Source organism: Anser anser (genome assembly GCF_964211835.1).
Source record: "Anser anser genome assembly, chromosome: W".
Lineage (NCBI taxonomy): Eukaryota > Metazoa > Chordata > Aves > Anseriformes > Anatidae > Anser > Anser anser.
Window position 1 is genome coordinate 1826577 of NC_139731.1, and position 23487 is coordinate 1850063.

Below are 23487 nucleotides of genomic sequence, written 5' to 3' on the forward strand. Positions count from 1 at the left end.
CTTCCATATACAGTCTTACCTCAGCCCAATCAGGTGTCAGCATTAGCAGATCACAGAGTGAATATGAAACAATGTTATATTAAAAACACCTAACAGAGGCATCGTAAGATATTTAGTAAACAGATTTAACAATTCAATATAAATGCTCAAATCTACTCTGTCATGTACATCCTTGTTCTGAAACAAAACTTTGTGCTTTTGTACTAGAAGGCAGAGATGCTAGCCAGGACTCCCAACACTCAAAGAAAAATGATACTACCAAATACCTGTACTCACACAACTAGTAACCACGTACTCACACCCAAATATTGAAGCAAACTCCATATTTTTCCCATAACGTTAGATTCACAGTACTGTGAGATTGTCTTTTTATGCCTGTCCAGGAAAGTCTTATACACTACACCCAAAAAGCAGTACTTTCAGGAAGTACTGTTCAATTTGCTACTTAGTAAAGAAACAATCTACATATGATCTATTAAAATGCATAATTTTGTAAGATGACCAAATAAATCAATGGAACTGTTTCAACAGCTCTATAAGCAGCTTTACAGACATCTGTTCCGAATATATCCATCAATTTATATTAATTAAAGTATGGAAATATTTATGCAGAAGCATATAGCACAGGTAAGTTTGTGCAAGGAATTTAGGTTTCTTGACAAATTTCACTGACGTACCAAGGAACAGTATAGTTTAAGAGCTTCCTTAAAGGTCTACACAGAGGGACTCAGAGTTATAAATTGCTATGCTTTATGAACACAAGTCCTACACATATATAATACATTGTGTTGTTGAATTTCTATGAATAATTTAATATCAAAGCTAATGAATTCCAAAAATTTTGAAATTGTAAGTACATTACAACTATAACACATTAACAAATAGGGCTTGACCTTTTATAGGAGTGGAAATCTACAGTTTTTAAAATTAACATTTCCTACTCTGTTATTCTTAATCTCTTACTGGGTCTTTCCTTGCCAGTTCCTTTTGACTCGGCAAATTTCTGTATTAAACTTTCAACTGTAGTATTTGTCATGTTATTAATAAACTCTTCGTGTACCTTCAAAAAAAATTACCACACACAAAGGGAATTTAAAAAACAGTAATTAACAGAATATAATTGACTTTAAGAAGTGTTTACTTTTAACTCTAGAGCTACTGTTCAAAAATACTTCCTTCAAAAATATATTTAAAGGGTTTCCAGAAATCAGTAGACATTTTATCAAGGAAATCCCTTCATTGCTTTAGTATTAGCCAGTGTGTGTATAATACAGATAGAAATGAGTGATGAAAGAATACAGCTTGATGAGTGGTCTGGGATTTACTTCAATTTCTTCCATCTAAACCACTTTCGTATACATCATTTTCTGAAATTGTCAACATGTCCCACTACAATGTCAGGAAGACACTCTGCCTCTTAAGCCAACACCAGTTAAGGGTGTGAATAGTTCCCACTGTATTATCACAGTTCCCACCTGTTTGAATAAAAGCACTACTGTTGTAATGTTTTTGGTCTCACAAAGGAACAACCACATGTTTTTCCAACAAGGAAGTATGTATATGCTTTAGAAATAAATAGCACGACCCTTGTGACCATCATTCATTAGCAGAAAACCTCAAAACTAAGGAAAAGTGACTCAAATTAAGCGCACGCAAATAAAACTACATTTCAACACATCAAAAATTAAGGAATACTTATAAGAGTTGCATCTAAAAAACAACTTGAATCTAAATAAAAGATACTATAAAAGCTTCTTTTAACACTGTTACTAAAGGCCTTTTGCTCATAAAAACTGAAGTGTATCAAAAATTTGGAAGCTTTTCAGACTGATAATTTCAAGTTTTAGTTAAAATAAAATTACAAGTATCCCATTATGTGTAAAATTAGTGCTAATTTAATATCTAAAGAACAGAACTTTGAAATACACTAATAATTCTTCAAATTGTCAAAATATTTTCTGTTAACACAAAATGTAATCATTATTCAGCCTTATTCTGTAAAATTTGTGATATTGAATGTATAAATGCACCAAGAAGCAGTAAAATTTCTGGTTTATATTGAATTTAGATATTAAAAAGATTTCTAATACAATGAACAAAATTAGAGGATGATCTACTCAATAAAAATTTTTAGAGAGGCTTGAATAAGGGAACATATATATACAAACATCACAAAAAGTCAAAATGACAATTTAATAAGCATTCAAATCTCCTTCAAACATCTGATAAAAAAGTTCAGTACCTGTATAACGTTTGATATTTGTGGTAAAAAGAACCAAATCTGCTTGAAAATCTTTTGAATCTTATGGATCATTTCTATTTATCTCCTCTTTCTCATTCCAGTTTTAAAAGTTACTGTCATTTGAAAGATGTGATCTTGTAATTACCACAAACACAGTAAGAAATGCTTCATTTAGTATGGACCATAATCCAAATTAAAAAAAAAAATTAAAAAATGATAATATAAAAATTATTTCTCCTATTTGTGAATGAATTTCTTTTATGATGTTTGAGAATGATTCTATAATCTCTTTCATATGAAGATGCGTTTCTTCAATATCTTGAAATTTCTGTAAACCAATATAAGCAATTATTCATAATGAAAATAATTCTTAAACTACTAAATCTTAATTTTTAATACTTAAATATGCTAAACAGAAAAAAAAATATTTTTCAGACATTTATCAGCGATTACACTGTTTAAGAAAGGAAGTTGCATAATTCACAGTTACAAAATAATGTACTTTAAAATGACATCCTGATCTCCAAATTGGAGAGAGATGGATTTGAAGGATGGACCATTCGGTGGATAAAGAATTGGCTTGAAGGCCTCACCCAGAAAGTGGTGGTCAATGGCTCTATGTCCGGGTGGAGGCCGGTGACGGGTGGTGTCCCTTGGGGGTCTGTCCTGGGTCTGGTACTGTTTAATATCTTTATCGCCAACATAGACAATGGGATCGAGTGCACCCTCAGCAAATTTGCAGATGACACCAAGCTGAGAGGTGCAGTTCATACAACAGAAGGATGGGATGCCATCCAAAGGGACCTGGACAAGCTTGAGGTTCAAGTGTGCCCATGTGAACTTAATGAGGTTCAACAAGTCCAAGTGCAAGGTGCTGCACCTGGGTCAGGGCAATCCCAGACATGAGTACAGGCATGGAGAAGAACTCATTGAGACCAGCCCTGCAGAGAAGGACTTGGGGGTTCTGGTGGACGAAAAGCTTGACATGAGCCAGCAGTGCATGCTTGCAGCCCAGAAGGCCAACTGCATCTTGGGCTGCATTAAAAGAGGAATGGCCAGCAGGTCGAGGGAGGTGATTGTCCCCCCTCTACTCTGCTCTTGTGAGGCCCCACTTGGGAGTACTGCATCCAGGTCTGGGGCCCCCAGTACAAGAAGGCTGTTGATCTGTTAGAGCGGGTCCAGAGGAGGGCCACAAAGTTGATCAGAGGGCTGGAGCACCTCTCCAATGAAGAGGGGCTGAGAGAGCTGGGGATGTTCAGCCTACAGAAGGGTAGGCTCTAGGGTGACCTCATTGCGGCTTTTCAATACTTAAAGGGGGCTTATAAGAAAGATGGAGAGCAACTTTTTGCTCGGGCAGATAATTACAGGACAAGAAGGAATGGTTTAAAAGAGGGGAGATTTAGACTAGAGGTTAGGAGGAAATTCTTCACTCAGAGGGTGGTCAAGCACTGGAACAGGTTGGCCAGAGAGGTTGTGGATGCCCCTTCCCTGGAGGTGTTCAAGACCAGATTGGACGAGGCCCTGGGCACCCTGTTCTAGTGGGTGGCATCCCTGCCCATGGCAGGGGGATTGGAACTAGATGATCTTTAAGGTCCCTCCCAACCCAAGCTGTTCTATGAATCTATGAAAATTTAATAGATCCTTCTAGAACCGTTATTCAACTTCTGAGTTTTTTAAACTTTCACCTATAATTGTTTTTCAAAACATTTGACCTATTTCTACCAAGTGAAAATAAGGTTAGAGAGTATTTAAAAAGTCTCCTTTCTGCATTAGTGAATAGTCTCATCTCCTTTTTCATCTAATCCCAGAAACCCTATTTCTGTATCTGTTTTGCATCGGCACCCTCTCTTCCTGCTTACAATATACACATGCTTTCTCTTTCTCAAGTTAAATCTATTTCCTTTGCTTCTTTACTCTACGTATCACATGCCCCCGTACTCTGATTCACAAACACAAGTACAACTCCATACAGACAAATCAAATCTCTCTGTCTTCTAAACTCTCAGTCTTTACTTTGCCATACTTATATGCCTCTCTAGCCACGAATCAAGCAGATTAAAATAGGATTTTTCCTCCAGCAGCCTTCCTTCTTGATTAAAGAGGATACAGTCATCCTCTGCAGCTTATTTATAATATTACTACTTTTAGTGATTGCTTGATTTTATATATACAGTTTATATACTGTATTATTTTGCTTTGAAAGCTATCTATGGTCCATGTCTATAATATCTGCTCTTAATCACTATCGTGGCCACATATTATTCTCCTTTAAACTCTTCTCTATAATGCGTATCAAAACAGATGGCCAAATCTTTTTATTATATCAGTGGATAGTGCACCCACCCCCCACCCATTCCACTTCAATATTTCTTGCTTATTGTTTTATACTTAGTATTTAAAATGTTTGAAGTAGTAAATTTTTTATAGTACATAAAACAAAGGTTCTGATCAAAGACTAAAGCAATCTAGGCACTATAATACACACCACAGATATAATCATTAACCAAATAGTTTATTTGCACTTTTAAAAGATCAGTCTATTTTGAAAAGATGTACTGAAACAATTCTGTAATGTTAATGACCCAAGTACAAGCCATTTTTTTTTCTTCTTATTGTAGCATAGAACACGAAGATCTTTGTCAGTATCTTTAGCTGTTCAATTCATACACAGCATACACAGTTTAAGCATCATTCCTTTTTATAAACGTTTTCCTTTCAATTTAAAAATGTAAAGAATTATTCCTCATTCTTGAACTTTATATGCAGATTGCTCAACACCAAAGTCATCCAAACAGTCAACTGTACTCAATTCTAGTTAAGACAGGTTTTCCAAGAACTGACTGGGAGTGTCACAAGCAGTGTTTGCAAGCAGGGACAGAGAGGGCGTGACAGTTTGTGCAGAAGGGCAGCACATTCTGACAGTAGGAGGGCTGCTGCCTGCTCTGCTCACCAGCAGGCTTGGGCTGCAGCCCTGATGGCCTCCTCAACCAACAGCAACGTATTAAACAACATTCTGTCAGGTGTGTGGCAGCAAGGAGGCACAGACATGGTGACCACTTGACAGAAAGCCACACCCTCTGCTTCTGTTCCTCTGCCACCTGGTAGAACTAACGCAACCACCCTGACAGAGCTCCAGGCAGTTCATGCAACCACCCACCTCTCAGGCTGTAGGGTGTGCCTGAGGCTACTCCCTGAGGTGGAGGACAACAGCAAGCACACCTGTGGGAGTTGTAAGTCATAAGAGGATCCCCTGTCCATCCACTCAGCTTCCATTACTGAATAGATATGAGGCTCTGGTATGGTAGATGAGGGATGTGAGAAGACGGAAGAAGAGGCATCAAAACCAGTGCCGTGAAGAAACAGTGGCAAGTTGTAGTCATAGGTGACTCCCCTTCTGAAGGGAACAAAGGCTCCCATCTGCAGACCAAACCCTCTTCCCAGAGAAATTTGCTGCGTCCCCAGGGCTCAGATCAGGGATGTTACCAGGAAGCTTTCAAGCATAATACAGCCTCCAGACTATTACCCACTTGTACTGGGTCTGGCTGGGATGGAGTTAACTTTCCCTGCAGCAGCCCATACAGTGCTGTGCTCTGCACTTGTAGCTAAAACAGCAGTGGTATCACACCAGTGTTGTGTCTGCTGCTGAGCAGTGCTGGCACAGCATCAGGACTCCCTCTAACCCCCCAAGAGCCAGCAGGCTGGGGGTGGGCAAGAGGTGGGGAGGGAACATCACCAGGGTAGCTGACCTAAACAAACCAAAGGGATATTCCACACCATATGACATCACACTCAGCAACAAAAGGTGGAAAGAGGAAGGAGAGGGGAGGGGTGGGCTCTCATTGTGAAAATGTCTGTCTTCCCGAACAACATCTACGCGCGTTGAGGCCCTGCTTCAAGGACGTGGTCAAGCATCGCTCGTTGGTGGGAAGTAGAGAGTAATTTCTTTCCTCTGCACTTCCACATGGCCTTTGCTTGTGTTTTTTTTTCTTTTTTTTTTCCCTTTCCCCCTTTTCCTTTTAGTTACATTTTTTCATTAATAATAATTTTCCCTTAATAATTATTTTTCCTTTAATTAAATTATCCTTAGCTCAACCTGTGAGTTGTTTTTTTCCTTTTCTTCTTCCCCTCCTCTTCTGAGGAGGGGAGTGAGAGAGCGGCTGTGATGGAGTTCAGCTGCCTAGCAAGGTAAAACCACCATACCACCCCTCCTCTATCAAGTGGGTACCAATGATGTAGTTACAGGAAGCCCAAAGTCAATGAAAACACATTTCAGGGCCCTGGGAAGATGGTTGAAGGACTCAGGAGCACAGTGTTTTCCTCAATCCTCCCAGTAATGGGGAGAGAAAAGGAAAGAAACAAGCAAGCTCAGGTCATCAATGCCTGTCTCCAAGACTGGTGCCTCTGACAGAATTCTGGGTTTTATAATCATGGAAGAATCTTCAAGATGTCTCAATGGGGGAAATGTTTCATAGCCTGTAACCTGTCAAGACTGACTGAGAGGGCTTTAAACTAGGATCGATGGGAGAAGGGGGAATACCATTAGGAACACTGAGGTTAAGCCAAGGGATGGTACAGCACCTTCTGAGGGTGGCAAGGCTAATGGGAGCATCTAAGCTGCTCCAGGGAGCACTGCAAGTTCAGGAGCACAACTGAAATACTTGTATACCAATGCACACAGCATGAGGAACAAACAGGATGAACTCGAAGCTTTGGTCCTTTCCCAGAGTTACGATATCATTGGTATTAGTGAGACTCAGTAGAATGAGTGGCACAAGTGGAGTGCTGGGATGGAGGGATGGAGGGGTATTGGCTGTTCAGGAAGGATAGGCAGAGCAGGCGAGGTAGAGGTGTTGTACTGTATGTAGGGGAAAGATTAGACTGTACAGCCCTTGCCATTAGGGATGATGTGGTAGAGAGCCTCTGGGTGAGGATTTAAGGGAATGGATAGCAAAGCAAATGTTGCCATGGGTGTCTACTATCAAACGCCCACGCAGGACGATAGCATGGATGAGCTATTCTATAGGCAATTACAGGAAATCTCAGGATTGGTTGCCCTTGTCCTTATGGGAGACCAACTTCAACCTTAACTGGGAATACCATACTGCTGTGAAAAGCAAGTCTGGGAAATTCCTAGAGCATGTTGAAGATTATTTGAGACTGGAAGTTCTGAGAGAAAAATAGGAAAGAAGCCCTCCTAGACCTGTTTGAGAATAGGGAAGGCCTTGTGGGAGAGGTGATGGGAGGTGGCTGTCTTGGCCACAGTGATCATGAAATAGTTGAGTTCAAAATTTTTGGTGTAAGGAGAAAAAAGGTCAGCAGAGTTGCCACCCTGGACTTTAAGAGAGCAGACTTTAAGCTTCTCAGGGAGCTAGTTAGAAGTCTCCCCTGAGAATCAGCTCTAGAGGGTTTTGGGGTCCATGAGCTGGTCGCTTTTCAAGAACCGCCTCTTAAAAGCTCAGGAGCAGGCAATCCCACTGTGCTGTAAGTCAAGCGAATGGGGCAGAAGACCAGCCTGGCTGAACAGGGCAGAAAAAGAAGATATGTGACCTCTGGAAGCAAGGTCTGGCTTCACAAGGAGAGTACAGATCTGCAATTCGCATCTGCAGGGAGAAAAAAAGAAAAGCTAAACCTCAACTTGAGTTGACGCTCGCCACTGTGGCGTCAGACAACAAAAAAGACTTTTTCAAGTATGTTAACAGCAAGAGGAGGTCAAAGGAAAACACTGGACTCATACAGAAAAAAAAAAGGCAGCAAACTTTAACAAGGTGGAATAACTGGCAAATAATGTTTTCTTAGCAACTGCATATAATACAACTATAGTTTTACTCAATCTTTCAACATGAGCAATTTCTGTCAAATCCAATTTCTAAACAGCAAAGTAAACTATATTTTCATACTTTAATCACAATAAAATCTTCCATGTTTATTGCAGCAAAAACTAACTTGTAATTCAAGATTATGAAAATCATGTTTCAAAATTCAGTCTATCAAAATCATGCATCACAAGTCACTTTGATAATGCAGGTAAGATAGTAAATGACAAATACATAAAAAAAAATACATAAAACCTGTACCACATCAGTTCAAGATGCTAGTGTTCTTTATTTGAACAGTCCAAGAAAGATTTAAGTTAAGCCAACTGATTTTGCACTGAAACAGCTGAGAATGTTCACACATTTAATTTCTTTTCAGAACTAGTATATTTAAAGTGAAATATACTACAAATTAAGATCATCTAGGGTATATGTGATTTAGTAAGGGACTTTCACATATTTATACATTTTGTTATTTTTCCTATCCCATCATATGTAAAGGAGCTGTCCTGCAACCAAACTGTAGATGCAGCAACACCATTCTATTTAAATAAAATTGAACAGATCGGACTTATACTGGCAGAATTCCAATTTTCACTTCCAATATATAGCTGTGGAAGGTAGTAAGAATTTTACGTTGACCATTATCATAAGTGAAAATTTAAATTTAGAGTAAAAGGGTTGTTACAGTTGAAGAACTAAGGACATTTAGACAAGTATGGTTTGTAATGAGATATAAATTTGTACTATTTGTGCACTGGAGAAGAAAAAAAAGAAAAAAGCCCAGAAGTATGGTCAGGCTTTCCCAGATGTAATATCTGGTATAGTAAAAATATTTTTTCCTCTCTCCAGATACCTCAATCAGGTTGAAATACCCAATATCTACCAATACCTACCTATTAACACAAATAAGGAGGAAAAAAAAAAGCATCTTCATATTCTGTTACTAGATAAGAATTGATCCTTTTCTTCTTTTGTTGTAGTGGATTGTTTAAATGGCTTTTTTTTTTTTTTTTAAGCACATTATGAAAAGCCCAGATAGTTTGCTTGCTGAAAGCCCTACGTTTTCCTTCACCTACTCTTATTTGTGGAACATTTCCAGGAGTAATGTTACACTTCAGTGGCAAAGATTCTTTTATTACTATTATACTTGTTTCCAAGAACTGATTTTAAAATACAAGTTTAAAGAAGTTGTCCAGTCCCGAAATTCACAAGTGATTGTAATCACACATGCAAATGTCAATCCCAATCAAACTGCCTAGGGATGAACCACAAATATTCTAGTTACAGAGAGACACAATCCTAAAGCAACAGATGCAAATCTATAAGGTGGACACACATTCAGTTAAATCCAGATCAGCATCTCACACACTTTAAGCTGGCTTAAAGACCCAAGTCTCTACCCTTGGTACCACATTGCCTCTTCCTTTGTGCCAACACAAATGCTCGCGTGATCTCATAACAAAGATGACCCCAGACCTCTTCTGGGTTAAAGCCAACCTTCATCAATACATTAGCTTTTGTCTGGATTAGTTCCACAAGAAAGATCCTCACACAAACGCACAACAAAGGAAGAAGCATGGAAAGAGGACAACTGCTGCTTTTGACAGCAATGCTAACTTAAAATATATATTGAAAACAGCTTCACACATCAGAGATGAGAGAGAAGGACAACAGGCCTTATAACCTAGACCATGAATTTTCTTGGTGAATTTTTTATTTTTTAACGCAAGTGGTTTTTATACCACTGAATAACTGCAGTCATCACCCAGTCTTACACTAAAAAACAACAACAAAAAAATGCACTTAAGAGTCACATTTTTAAAGAGAGAAAAATAACATACTTGAGCAAATTTAACTCCAACTGGTAAGACAAGCATAGGGGGTTATAGTTCCTCCAACCAGAACCTAGTCAAGATACTGGGAAAAAAAAAAAAAAAAAGACAACACCACACTACAACACTATGATAGATCCCAGTATTATAACTCCTATGAATGAATTCTGGCTCACCAACAATTCACAGGATTTTCCGCACAATCACAAGGCTTCCAGAATATATAATACTTAATAATTATAATTTATATAATATATATAATATATAATACTTCCAGAAGTTCATTTTTTGTTTTCTTCCTAAAAATTTCTTCAGAAAGTCTTTCTAGAGTGCTAGTATTCCAACGTGTCATTCAAGAACACTTTCATCACAGGTCGAGAGCCTGCCTTTCAAACCTATTATTTTTGACAGTATATTTTTATATAAATTCGAAAGGAGATCATTCTATCTCGGAGCAATTTTTCAAAAGCTTCAGATATCTTCAGAAAGATAAAATAGAACATATTAACCTATACTGAGTTACCTTTTAAAATAACACTCCCCTGTGCAGTTTCTGTCATTTTCTGTTCAAAATCAGATTTAACCACAGCATATTTCTCCACATATAGTTTATAGGTATTTGTAGCTTTTTTCAATTTAACTGCTGCCTACAGATCAGTACAAAAAAAGCGTCAAATGGTCAAGCATCCAATCTGATCCAAGGATTTTAAAGTCACTATTAAGAGAAAGCCTAGGATGACCTATAAAAATATTCAGAGGCATATCAAAACAGTAAAGTGTCATAACAAAATTTTACCACCAAATAACTTTAACAAGCCAACAGAGATTTCTGTTTAAAGCTAAACATAAACCACATAAAAAGGTAACAAAGTAATTATGTCATTTAAATCCCTTCCCCTTATCAAGGATGACTAACTTGTAATATATGTTCTGAAATCAATATTTGAAAGCATGCATTGCTGAAGTTAACTAATTAGCTGATATGTAAAATATTCAGATCAGCAACAGAAAAGCATGAAGACAGCAGGGTTGGAATTCAGAACAAACAGCTATTAGTGCAATTCTAAAAGAGTCAAGGGTGAAAAACAAAAACAAAAACAAAAACAGAAACAAAAACAAGAAGGCACAGCTCTATTTGAAGTGAAATAAGAAAAATAAGGAAAAACACATTCAAAAGTACAGGTGCTACATCAACATAAATGTTAAGATTAAGAGAAGATATTTGAAAGTGAAGTTAATGCAGAACATACTGAGGGCCAGATTCATGCAGATTAGACTTGTTTATAATAGTCCTTTTTGGCTTTATAACAAAAAAAATTATTTGTTGTTAATAAACCAAAATTTTCTTTTTGTGGGCTTGATATTCCTGGAAGACAAAGAAATGCAGGAGAATCCCAATACTGACTGAACTTTCTTTTTGTTTCCAACTGGACAAGAGATTGCAATGTTATATCTTAAAAGCAAGCCTTGCATCAAGTCTTCTCCTACTGAAAAGTTTAAATCTATTTACAAGAGATCACAAAAAATATTTTGAACGGGCTGACATCTGCCATCCCACACATTTCTGATTCATGTCTAGAAACCAGTAGTGATTGTCATCTGAGACAGAAACCAGGAAAAAAAAAAAAAAGGATTTGTATTAAAGATAAAACAATCAGAACATGGTCAACAGGATCACTTTTGTCATCAGTGACAAGACAATAACCAACTATCTTCTCCACTAAGACAGAATGGTCTTATTGCTTTTCTTCTAACAAGAACAGTCCTACACAGATCAGATAAATGAAATGGAAATATGCAGAGGTATCAACATTTAAAAAAGATAATACAGGGAAACATAACCACTTTCCTCTACTATTACTTTGTTTCCTGAAAACCAGAAAAAGTTTCAGTGTTGCTAGCAGGTTGACAGGTGATCCTTCCCCTCTACTCAGCACTGGTGAAGCCACATCTGGAACAGTGTCCAGTTCTGGGCCCCCCAGTACGAGACACATATGGAATTCCTGGAAAGAGTCCAACAAAGGGCCACAAAGATGATTAAGGAACTGAAGCATCTCTCCTATGAGGAAAGACTGAGAGAGCTGGGACTCTTCAGCCTAGAGAAGAAAAGACTTGGGGGGAATCTCATCAATATATATAAATACCTGAAAGGAGGGCATGAAGAGGACAAAACCAGAGCCAGGCTCTTTTCAGTGGTGCCCAGCAAAAGGACAAGAGACAATGTGCACAAATGGAAACATAGGAGGTTCTGTCTGAACCCTTAAAAAAAAAAGTCCTATTAAAGCCCTACGAGAATTAAATTAAAGCCCTACGAGAATTAAATTTGGCCAAGGACATCAAGGGCAACAAGAAAGGCTTGCATAGGCATGCCAGTAAAAAAAAAAAAAAAAAGAAGACTAGGGAAATTGTGGGCCCTCTCCAGAAGGAAACAGGAGACCTGGTTACCCAGGATACAGAAGAGAAGGCTGAGGTAGTTAATGACTTCTTTGCCTCACTCTCCACCATCAAGAGCTCTAGCCACATAGCCCAAGTCCCAGAAGGCAAAGGCAGGGACGAGGGGCCCCTCCCCTGGAAGAGGAGAAACATAACCCCCATTTTTAAAAAGGGAAAAAAGGATGACCCGAGGAACTACAGGCCAGTCAGTCTCACCTCTGTGCCCAGCAAAATCGTGGAGCAGATCCTCCTGGAAACTATGCTAAGGCACATGGAAAATTAGGAGGTAATTGTTAACAGTCAGGATGGCTTCACTAAGGGCAGATGGTTCCCAACAAATGTGTTGGCCTTCTATGACGGGGTTACAGCATTGGTGGATAGGGAAAGAGCAAGTGACATCATCTACTTGGACTTGTGCAAAGCATTTGACACTGTCCCCCATGATAATCCTTGTCTCAAAGTTGGAGGGACATGGATTTGATGGGTGGACCATTCGGTGGATAAGGAATTGGCTGGATGGTCACATTCAACCAGTTGCAATCAACAGCTCAAGGTCATGCATCTGGGCTGGGGCAATCCCAAGCATAAATACAGATTGGGTGGAGAATGGATTGAGAACAGCTCTGAGGAGAAGGACCTGGGGGCGTTGGTTGACGAGAAGCTCGACATGAGCCAGCAATGTGTGCTTGCAGCCCAGAAAGCAAACTGTATCCTGGGCTGCATCAAAAGAAGCATGTCCAGCAGGTCGAGGGAGGTGATTCTCCTCTCATGAGACCCCACTTGGAGTATTGCATCCAGCTCTGGGGCCCCCAGCACAAGAAGGATGTGGATCTGTTAGAACGTGTCCAGAAGAGGGCCAGGTTGGATGGGGCTTTGAGCCCTGATCTAGTGTAAGGTGTCTCTGCCCATGGCAGGGGGGCTGGAATTAGATGATCTTTAAGGTCCCTTCCAGTCCAAACCATTCTATGATTCTATGAACATCAGGAAACTTAAAACAAAAAACAACAGGTTGCCCAGAGAGGTTGTGGAGTCTCCCTCCAGGTTCTGGGCAGCCCTGCTTGAGCAGGGGGTTGGACAAGATGACCTCCAGAGGTCCCTTCCAACCTCAACCGTTCTGTAAATGAATCAAACTCTCCCATGACCCAAGGATAGTACTAAATACATCATCAATACTCATCCCTTGAGTTTTTGGTCCAAGTAATTGTGATGTCTTAAATTAGTATCGAAAGTAGCATTAACTTGTTTTTCTTCTCAATGGAACAGATTTCTAATAGTCCTATAATTAGCTATTTTGTCTCAGTTGAAGTGACAGCACAAGACTTCCTACTCCTTAATTTAAAAAAACAAGGGCACTGAGTGTTTATTTACCTAAGAAAATTTATCCAAAATCATAATAGATGCTGAATCAATTATACATAATTTCTGTAAAAGCCACTAAACAAAATTATCATATGATGTAGGTAATTACAAAATAAATAATTAGAACTGCAGTGCAGTTAGAGAGTACAGATGAAGCGTAAACAAAATATAACTAGGCATTCAAAGTACGTACGTTATAAAATAACCACTATTTACCTACTTTTAGTCCTTTTAGAGCATTTCAATTACTAATACAAGGTGAACGCATTACAGATTGACAACACAATGAATTTAACGTGTCACAGAACTACCTTATTGACTTCCCTCTGTGTTGCTCCTTCTTTTTTCAAACGTACTTGTTCAATACACTTTGCATTGTAGTTTTCCTTTGACTTCTGTAAGGCCTGAGTGATACTTTGAATGTTTTGCACTGCTTCTAATGTTCCAGAATCATCTTCTTTATTCTGCCAAATATAACATCGTTGTCAAAACCAAATCATTTTAATTTTCATGTTAAGAAGTCATTGGACACGCATACAATAAAAAATAACCTTTTTATAAGCTTTCATTTGTTCATCTCCATACTTGTGAACTTCTTTTATTAGTTCTTGTAATCTCCGCACAAGATCCAAGTGGCAGCTTGCTAGTTTTTCTGTTGAGGTTTTGAAAACATCCCACACTGGTGCAAATGTCCTGGATTGAGAGGAAAAAAAATATTTAATGCTCATCTGGATTTTTTCCTTTCAGTCAACTATGTTTTGTTTTTTTTTTTTTTTTTACATAGTGCTAAATCATAACTGATATGCTTACAGAAGTTCCACTGTGTTCCTAATACTGAAACAAACAAGAAACCCACCAACTGCTATAAATGATGTTCTTATTAAATACATTTCAAATGTGCTTGGAATCCTAACTTTTCAGTGTGTGCATTTTTCTTCTCATTTCTCTATCAGCAACACATAAGAATGATAAGTGATATTCCTAAAGATGATGCAAGAGCAACTCAAGAAATTTAACATGTATAAATATTTTATGTGCATACTTGAATAGCACAAAGAAAAGACTTAGCTAATCAAGTTTCCAGTTGTCTTACATCATTATAGCTGCAAGATGCGGGGAAAAATATTGGCAAAGATGGTCTGCCACTAGAAGAGATTTACTGATTAACAGAGATTAACCATATGGTAAAGGAAAGCAGGTGATGGGTCATTCCTCAAACTTAGATTTCTATACTGAATGGATTTATTCAGCTGTTCTAAAGGTACACTCTTACCTCAGTTTCCTAATCAATGGTGCTGAAAAAAATTAATACCACGTCTAAGCTTTAAAGCACTGATGTTCGCACTAACATGCAGATACAGAACCTTTCAAGAGCAGCAACAACTGGTTATCGAAATATCCACTTATGAAAGCTCTCCACATTTATAGCTGCAATTACTATAAATAAACCTTTAGCCTCATCTAGCAAGTCTGAGCTGCTGGCATAATCTTTCTAATGAAAAAGCATCCATTAATCACTCAATTTTTAAAAACTTAGATCATGTATAAAATTTTAATGAAAGTATAGACTAAATCTATTGAAAAGTATCATTCTTAACATCTCTGAGGACAGAGATAACACCTGAGAAAATAGAAATAACAGAAATAAATTTACTGCCATGTTTGTAGACCACACGTTCCCTCCTCAGAATAAATACTATAGGCTGGAAAGCACAATAAAGAATGTAACTTTCTATTATGTATACCTGTGGTGGTCTTACCCAGCTGAGCAGCTGAGCTCCACCACAACCACTCTCTCACTCCCCCTCTGTAGTGGGTTTACGTGGCAAGGTTTTGGTAGCAGGGGGCCATAGGGCTGGCTTCTGTGAGAAGAATCTAGAAGCTGCCCCATGTTTGGTAAGGGCCCCACTGCTGACCAGAGCCGAGCCAATAAGTGATGTTCTTCGCGCCTCTGTGAGAGCATATTTAAGACAGAGGGAAAAAAAAATGCTGCTACACAGCAGCTGGGAGAGTGAGAGGAGTGAGGAACAGCCTTGCAGGAGCCAAGGTCAGTGAAGAAGGAGGGGGAGAGGTGCTCCAGGCGCCAGAGCAGAAGTTCCCCTGCGGCCTGTGGTGAGGACCATATTGAAGCAGGCTATCCCCCTGCAGCCCATGGAGTACCACGGTGGAGCAGGGTTCCACCCTGCAGTCCGTGGAGGAGACCATGGTGGAACAGGTGGACCTGCACCGACAGAGGCTGCGGCCTGTGGAGGACCCCTGGCGGAGCAGATCCTGGGCCAGACCTGTAGCCCGTTTAGGGGAGACCACGCAGGAGCAGGTGACCTGGCAGGAGCTGCTGCCCGTGGGGGATCCAGGTTGGAGCAGTTCGCTCCTGAGGGATGGACCCCGTGGTACGGACCCATATGTGGAGCAGTTCTCGAAGAGCTGCTGCCTGTGGGAAGCCCATGCATGATCAGTTCAGCAAGGACTGCATCCCGTGGGAGGGACCCCACAGCACAGGGGACGAGAGTGACCGAGAAGGAGCGGTGGAGACAGATTCACACAGATTCACAGATTTCTCTAGGTTGGAAGAGACCTCAAGATCATCGAGTCCAACCTCCGACCTAACACTAAGTACTCCACTAAACCATATCCCTAAGCTCTACATCTAAACGTCTTTTAAAGACCTCCAGGGATGGTGACTCCACCACCTCCCTGGGCAGCCCGTTCCAATGCTTAATAACCCTTTCGGTAAAGAAGTACTTCCTAACATCCAACCTAAAACTCCCCTGTCGCAACTTTAGCCCATTCCCCCTCGTCCTGTCACCAGGCACGTGGGAGAATAGACCAACCCCCACCTCTCTACAGCCTCCTTTCAGGTAACTGTAGAGAGCGATGAGGTCGCCCCTGAGCCTCCTCTTCTCCAGGCTGAACAAGCCCAGCTCCCTCAGCCGCTCCTCGTAAGACTTGTTCTCCAGACCCCTCACCAGCTTGGTCGCCCTTCTCTGGACTCGCTCGAGCACGTCCATGTCCTTCCTGTAGCGAGGGGCCCAAAACTGAACACAGTACTCGAGGTGCGGCCTCACCAGAGCCGAGTACAGGGGCACAATCACTTCCCTCGACCTGCTGGCCACACTGCTTCTTATACAGGCCAGGATGCCATTGGCCTTCTTGGCCACCTGAGCACACTGCTGGCTCATATTCAGCTGCCTATCCACCAATACTCCCAGGTCCTTCTCGGCCAGGCAGCTTTCCAGCCACTCATCTCCCAGCCTGTAGCTCTGCTTGGGGTTGTTGCAGCCCAGGTGCAGGACCCGGCACTTGGCCTTGTTGAACTTCATGCAGTTGACCTCAGCCCATCGCTCCAGCCTATCCAGATCCTCCTGCAGAGCCTTCCTGCCCTCGAGCAGATCGACACACGCACTTAGCTTGGTGTCATCTGCAAACTTACTGAGGGTGCACTGGACGCCCTCATCCAGATCATCAATAAAGATATTAAAGAGGACCGGCCCCAGTACCGAGCCCTGGGGGACTCCACTAGTGACCGGCCTCCAACCAGATTTGACTCCATTCACCACAACTCTCTGGGCCCGGCCATCCAGCCAGTTTCTAACCCAGCGAAGCGTACGCCAGTCCAAGCCCCGAGCAGCCAGTTTCTTGAGGAGAATGTTGTGGGGAACGGTGTCAAAAGCCTTAAAACGAAGCACTATAGACTTAAAGACGAAGCACTATAGACTGACCACAACCCCCATTCCCCCGTTCCCCTGTGCCGCTCGGGGGGAGGAGGTGGAAGAGGGTGGATGGGGGGAAGGCATTTTTGGTTTCTTTCCTTTGTTTCTCACTTGCTTGTTAGTAATAGGCAATAAATCTTACTATCTCCCTATGCTGAGTCTGTTTTGCCCGTCACTATAATTGTTAAGTGATCTCCCTGTCCTTATCTCAACCCTTGAGCCCTTTTCATCGTATTTTCTCCCCCTTCCTCTTTGAGGAGGGGGAGTGAGAGAGCGGCTGTGGTGTAACTCGGCTGCCCACCCGAGTAAAACCACCACTCTCCTCAAAGGGAAAAGGGAAGAAAATACAAGGAAAAGGGCTCAAGGGTTGAGATCAGGACAGGGAGATCACTCAGCAATTATCATCACGGGAAAAACGGACTCGGCATAGGGAGATTAATAAAATTTATTACATTTTACTAACAAGCTAGAGCAGTGAGAAACAAACAAAAAAACTAAAAACACCTTTCCCCCCCATCCATCCTCTTCCAACTCCTCCCCCTGAGCAGCGCAGGGGAATGGGGGAATGGGGGCTGTGGTCAGTCCGTAACACTTGGTCTTTGCTGCTCCTTCACGGTCATTCTCTTCCCCTGCTCCAACGTGGGGGTCCCTCCCGTGGGATACAGTCCTTTCAGAACTGATCCTGCGTCAAACTGGCCAAAGGGGTATTCCATACCATCTGACGTCATGCTGCACAATTATATGGCGGGGCTGGCTGTGGTGGGGGGACCGGCTGCTCGGGGATAGGCTGGGCATCGGTCAGTGGGTGGTGAGCAATTACATCACAATTACATCACAAGTGCATCACTTGTTTTGTACACATTATTATTAGTAGCACTATTATTTTTTTTCTTGTCTTTTCTGTCCTAATAAACTGTCTTTATCTCAACCAACAGGCTTCATTTTCCTGATTCTCTCCCCCGTCCCAGAGAGGGAGGGCGTGGGTGAGCGAATGGTGTGTGCAGCTTAGCTGCCAGCTGGGTTAAACCACAACAGTCCTTTTTGGCGCCCAACGTGGGGCATGAAGTGTTGAGATAATGACAGATCTGACTAGAGCGTGTTAAAACAAAATCCTTATAAGCATTATATCAGTTTAATAGTTTCTAATCACAATGCCGATTTTTGTGATCTCAAGTCTGCTGTGCCTGCTTTCCGAGCTGAGTTATATAACGCATTACTATATTTGTACTCAGCATTGCCATCAACTCCGTACTTTGGAAATCCTACCTCAGAAACTAATAATAATTACACATTTCATGCTTTTTCTTCAGGGAGCCAGTCTATGGAGGTGTCAGGGGAAGTTGTTTTTTCCCAATTGTTCACTCCCCCTTTCTTCTCCTCCAGGCAAGTTATGGTAGCTTGACAAAACTTTGAATATCCTTGGGATGTTCAGACCAGCGTGTTCTTATTGTTAGGTCTCCTGAATGCACTTCAGGTTTTGTCTAAGGTTAAACAAATACTTAAGAATGTCATCCAGAGATCTGTCCTGAGGCGGGATAGTTATGAGTGGCAGGGAGAGTGGGAGGATATGGGAAGGCATCTAGAGCAGTGGGCACCTCCAGTGCTTTGGAAATTCACCCCTGAACAAATGCAAAATCCTAAAAAATTGGTAGAGTGCTTGAAAAAGGTGTGTCATCACTCTGGCAACACCAGACATACACAAATCACTGCAACGTGCTGGGGCTTGGCCTATCCTTACCGAGCTGCATTCAATGCCAGTATAACCCCAGTGACAGACCCTGCGGCCACTTCAACCCCTGAGACAGGCCCAGTGGCCACTCTAAGCCCTACAACGGGCCCCAAGGCTGAGCCAGGGAAACAAACTGTACCAGTGTCAGTTGCACCCGTAACCAAGATGAAAACATGGTTTAGAGACTCAGATCGTTTAGAACGCAGAGAAACTCCTGCTAAGACTAGGTATGGAGAAGACAAGGCCGGGCCATCAGAGGAACAGGAGGATGAAGATGAAGATGTCGCAAAACAACAATAACTACCCGGAACCTATACGTAGCGTGAGCTACGAGAAGTGCAAAAAGATTTCAGTCGTTATCTAGGTGAGCACCTTGTCACCTGGCCGCTCCAGTGCTGGGACACTGGAGCCAATTGTCTGGAATTAGAGGGCAGGGAAGCCAGGTGGCTGGGATCCCTTGCTAGAGATGCAGGCATTGACAAAGCAATTGGGAAAGGAGCACCAGGCTTCAGCCTCTGGAGGTGTCTCCTGTCAGCTGTGAAGGAAAGGTATCCCTTCAAGGAAGAACTTGTATGTCTACCAGGCAAGTGGACCACTATGGAGAAGGGAATCCAGTACCTGAGGGAATTAGCCGTACGGGAGGTGATTTATGATGACCTAGACAACGAACAAATATCCACAGATCCAGATGAAGTCAAGTGTACAAGACCCATGTGGCAGAAGTTTGTATGGAGTGCACCATCATTATATGCCAGCTCATTGGCAGGAATGACCTGGAAGGACCATGAGGAACCCCCAGTGGATGAATTGGCTAAACAACTCTGGCAGTATGAAGAAAGTCTCTCCTCTTCCCTAATGGCCTGTGTCTCGGCTGTGGAGAAACTTTCTAAAGAGGTCCACCAACTTAAAGAGAATTTATCTTCCTCCCCACCTATAAAAAACAGTGTCTCAGCTAACAGGGGCAATCGTCCTTCTGTCCAAGGAAGAAGATATAGGGGGTACACACCCCATGACACCCTGTGGTTTTACCTACATGACCATGGCGAAGACATGAGAAAATGGGATGGGAAATCTACCTCGACCCTAGAGGCACGGGTACGTGAGTTGCAAGGAAAAACAATCGGAAAAAAGGGGTTCTCTGAGAAACTTGCTGCTCCAGCTTCCAGCGAGCAGTCCTCCAGACACAGTAATGAAGATTCTGACCAGGCTTAGAGGGGCCCTGCCTCCAGCCAAGGGGAGGAAAGGGACAATCGAGTTTATTGGACTGTGTAGATTCGATGGTCTGGCATTTCAGACGCACAGAAGTATAAGGCTTTAGTAGACACCGGTGCACAGTGTACTCTAATGCCATCAAGCTATAAAGGGCCAGAACCCATCTGTATTTCTGGAATGACAGGGGGATCCCAGCAGTTAACTGTATTGGAGGCTGAAGTGAGTCTAACTGGGAATGAGTGGCAAAAGCACCCTATTGTGACTGGCCCAGAAGCTCCATGCATCCTTGGCATAGACTACCTCAGGAGAGGATATTTCAAGGACCCAAAAGGGTTCCGCTGGGCTTTTGGCATAGCTGCCTTAGAGACAGAGGCCATTAAACAGTTGTCTACCTTGCCCGGTCTCTCAGAGGACCCTTCTGTTATGGGGTTGCTGAGTGTCGAAGAACAGCAGGTGCCAATCGCTACCACAACAGTGCACCGGCGGCAATATCGCACCAACCGAGACTCCCTGATTCCCATCCATAAGCTAATTCGTCAACTGGAGAGCCAAGGAGTGATCAGCAAGACTCACTCACCCTTTAATAGTCCCATATGGCCAGTGCGAAAGTCTAATGGTGAGTGGAGACTAACAGTGGACTATCGTGGCCTGAACAAAGTCACGCCACCGCTGAGTGCTGCAGTGCTGGACATGCTAGAACTCCAGTATGAACTGGAATCAAAGGGAGCCAAGTGGTATGCCACAACTGACATTGCTACTGCATTTTTCTCCATCCGTTTAAAAGCAGAGTGTAGGCCACAGTTTGCTTTTACTTGGAGGGGTATCCAATACACCTGGAATTGACTTCCCCAAGGGTGGGAACACAGCCTTACCATTTGCCATGGACCGATCCAGTCTACACTGGAACAGGGGGAATCTACTGAACACCTGCAGTACATCGATGACATCATTGTGTGGGGTGACACAGCAGATGTTTATAAGAAAGGGAAGATGTGGGGAAGGAATTCGCAGGTGGCTTTGCGCTGTTTCACACGTCCCTGAACTAGAGATAATGAGGAAATAAGCGGTAGAAACAAAAACTTGAGCAAGGTAGAGATAAATAACTTGGCTGCAGTGATAAAGATAGACTTTGGGCAGTGGCCAATTGCTGGTTGGCTTGGGGTGCGTTCTGAGGGTTTCTAACCAACTGTATGACTGATTCGGGTACGTGGACAGCGCATGGGGTTACGGGGAAAGTATATGTAGTGGAGAAAAACGGCAATAAAGGTCTCCTGTTCAAGAGCCATCAGGAGTCCATGTCTTTCATCCCTTCAAATGGTGACCCCGATGTGATCAGGAAGAGAGCAACGCTGAGAGAAGCGTCTGAAGGGACCCCAGCCAAACGACTCAAGCTGGCGGCAGGACCGCGGCTTTAATCCTGGGACATCACCTCAAGAAGCAGGTGAGCGGCTGGGGCATTAACTATGGGAGCTAATTTATCGGCCGAAGAGGAGGTGATAGCTAAGCTACTGAATCAACTCCTGGTAAAAAGGGGAGTGAAATATGACCCGCATAAAGTGAAACGATTGCTAAAGTTCTTACGAAAGAACGGGGCCCCGATAACAGCTCCGGCAGCGTTTGATGTAAAAACTTGGGAGAACGCGGGGACAACTATATAGGACGCTGTCTCGCGGGGAGATACAACAGCTGCTGAGGTGATAACGACCTGGCACTTAGTAACTGAGACACTGAGATCATGGCGAGCGGAAAAAAGGGAGCGGACAGCGGCCGCTCAGGCTACGCAGGTGGGTGAAAAAAAAAAAGCGGTGACTGCGTACCGCCAGAGGAAGTAAACCTGACAGACTTGGGAACAGAGTCGGAGACAATGTCTCAGCGGCCGTCAGCACCGCCGCTGCCACCGCCCACAAGGCCAGCGGATCCGCCCGCGGGGAATCCTTTTGACCCCCCAGATCGTTGTAAACAACTTCAGAGAGAAGCAATGGGGGGGGGGGGGGGGGGGTAGGGCTCGTTTTTCTAGCCCAAGTTCAGGATCGTGGGCAAAATGACTGGAACCCCTTCCAGTGGGACCTTATTAAAGAACTGCGTAAGACGGTGACCACTTATGGGTTATCGGCCCCGTTTACGCAGTTCCTGCTGGAGAACGTCATGACGGGTCAGCTTTTAACCCCCTTCGACATACGACAAATGGCAGCGATTATATTAACTCCGACACAAAAATTATTATGGGAACAGAAATGGAAAGAGTTGTGCGAACATGCAGCACTCCAAAATTTAGAAAGGCAGCCGGGGGATCCGCTTTTCGGAGCCGGTATACCTCAACTGATGGGTACGGACCCGATAGCAGATCCGCGCCTTCAGGCGCGTCTAGATCCAGGCATCCTCCGGCTGACTGCGACCCTAGCCCTCCAGGCAATGTTAAGAATTCCAGAGACCGGGAAGCCCGCGCAGCCCTTTACAAAGGTCCAGCAAGGGGTGTCTGAACCATACATGCAGTTTATTGATCGGCTTCGCGATGCATTAGATAAGCAGATCGACAATCAGGAAGCAAAAGACGCCTTGCTACAAAGGCTAGCGGTAGAAAACGCAAATACCAACTGTAAAAAGGTGCTACAGGCTCTGCCCGTGAATGCAACAATAGTTCAGATGACAGAGGCGTGTAACCGAGGGGTTCTATCGAACATCATACCGAATCGCTGGCGTCCGCTTTTGCAACAGCACTAACCATCAGCCAGGACCCCAAGGGTCAGAAAAAATGCTATCGGTGTGGAGACCCGAGCCACCTAGTCTTCGCATGCCCCCGGCGTAGGCGGGGGGGCGGCCCGCGGGCAGTTCCGCCCACTTTGTGTCCCAGATGTGGAAGGGGACGCCACTGGGCGAGCCAATGACGCTCTAAATACAACGCGGAAGGGCAGCCTTTGCCACCGCGGCAGGGAAAGGGGAGGAGGAGCGCGGGGCGGGGCCGCCCGACGACACAAGCACCCCCGCCTCCCGGTCAAAGGAGGAACCTCCCACAAGGGAGGGCTCTAAATGTAAGGCTAACGCAGGGTCCAGCGCCACCTGCAGCCCCGCTGTCACCTCCGGGCACCCCCCCGGCCGCCCCGCCGCCGGCTGCTGCGTTTCTCAGGTTTAAGCGCCCGCCTGCACGCACCGGGCG

The 23487-nt window shown here is 43.0% G+C and overlaps 2 long non-coding RNA genes across 3 annotated transcripts in view; both read right to left on the bottom strand.

The window, feature by feature from the left end:
* LOC310888700 overlaps positions 1-23487 on the bottom strand; it is a 220217-nt gene that overhangs the window by 44355 nt on the left and 152375 nt on the right. The gene's annotated exons all lie outside the window — the stretch shown is intronic.
* LOC310888695 lies at positions 1990-23428 on the bottom strand. Of its 2 annotated transcripts, XR_014576064.1 has the most exons (4): positions 23020-23428; positions 14234-14375; positions 13994-14146; positions 1990-2570 (listed from the first exon to the last, which is right to left on the bottom strand). It is a non-coding gene; the product is annotated as an uncharacterized lncRNA (long non-coding RNA). The 2 variants fall into 2 exon arrangements; XR_014576065.1 differs by lacking the exon at positions 1990-2570 and having other exon boundaries at positions 2594-14146; positions 23020-23424.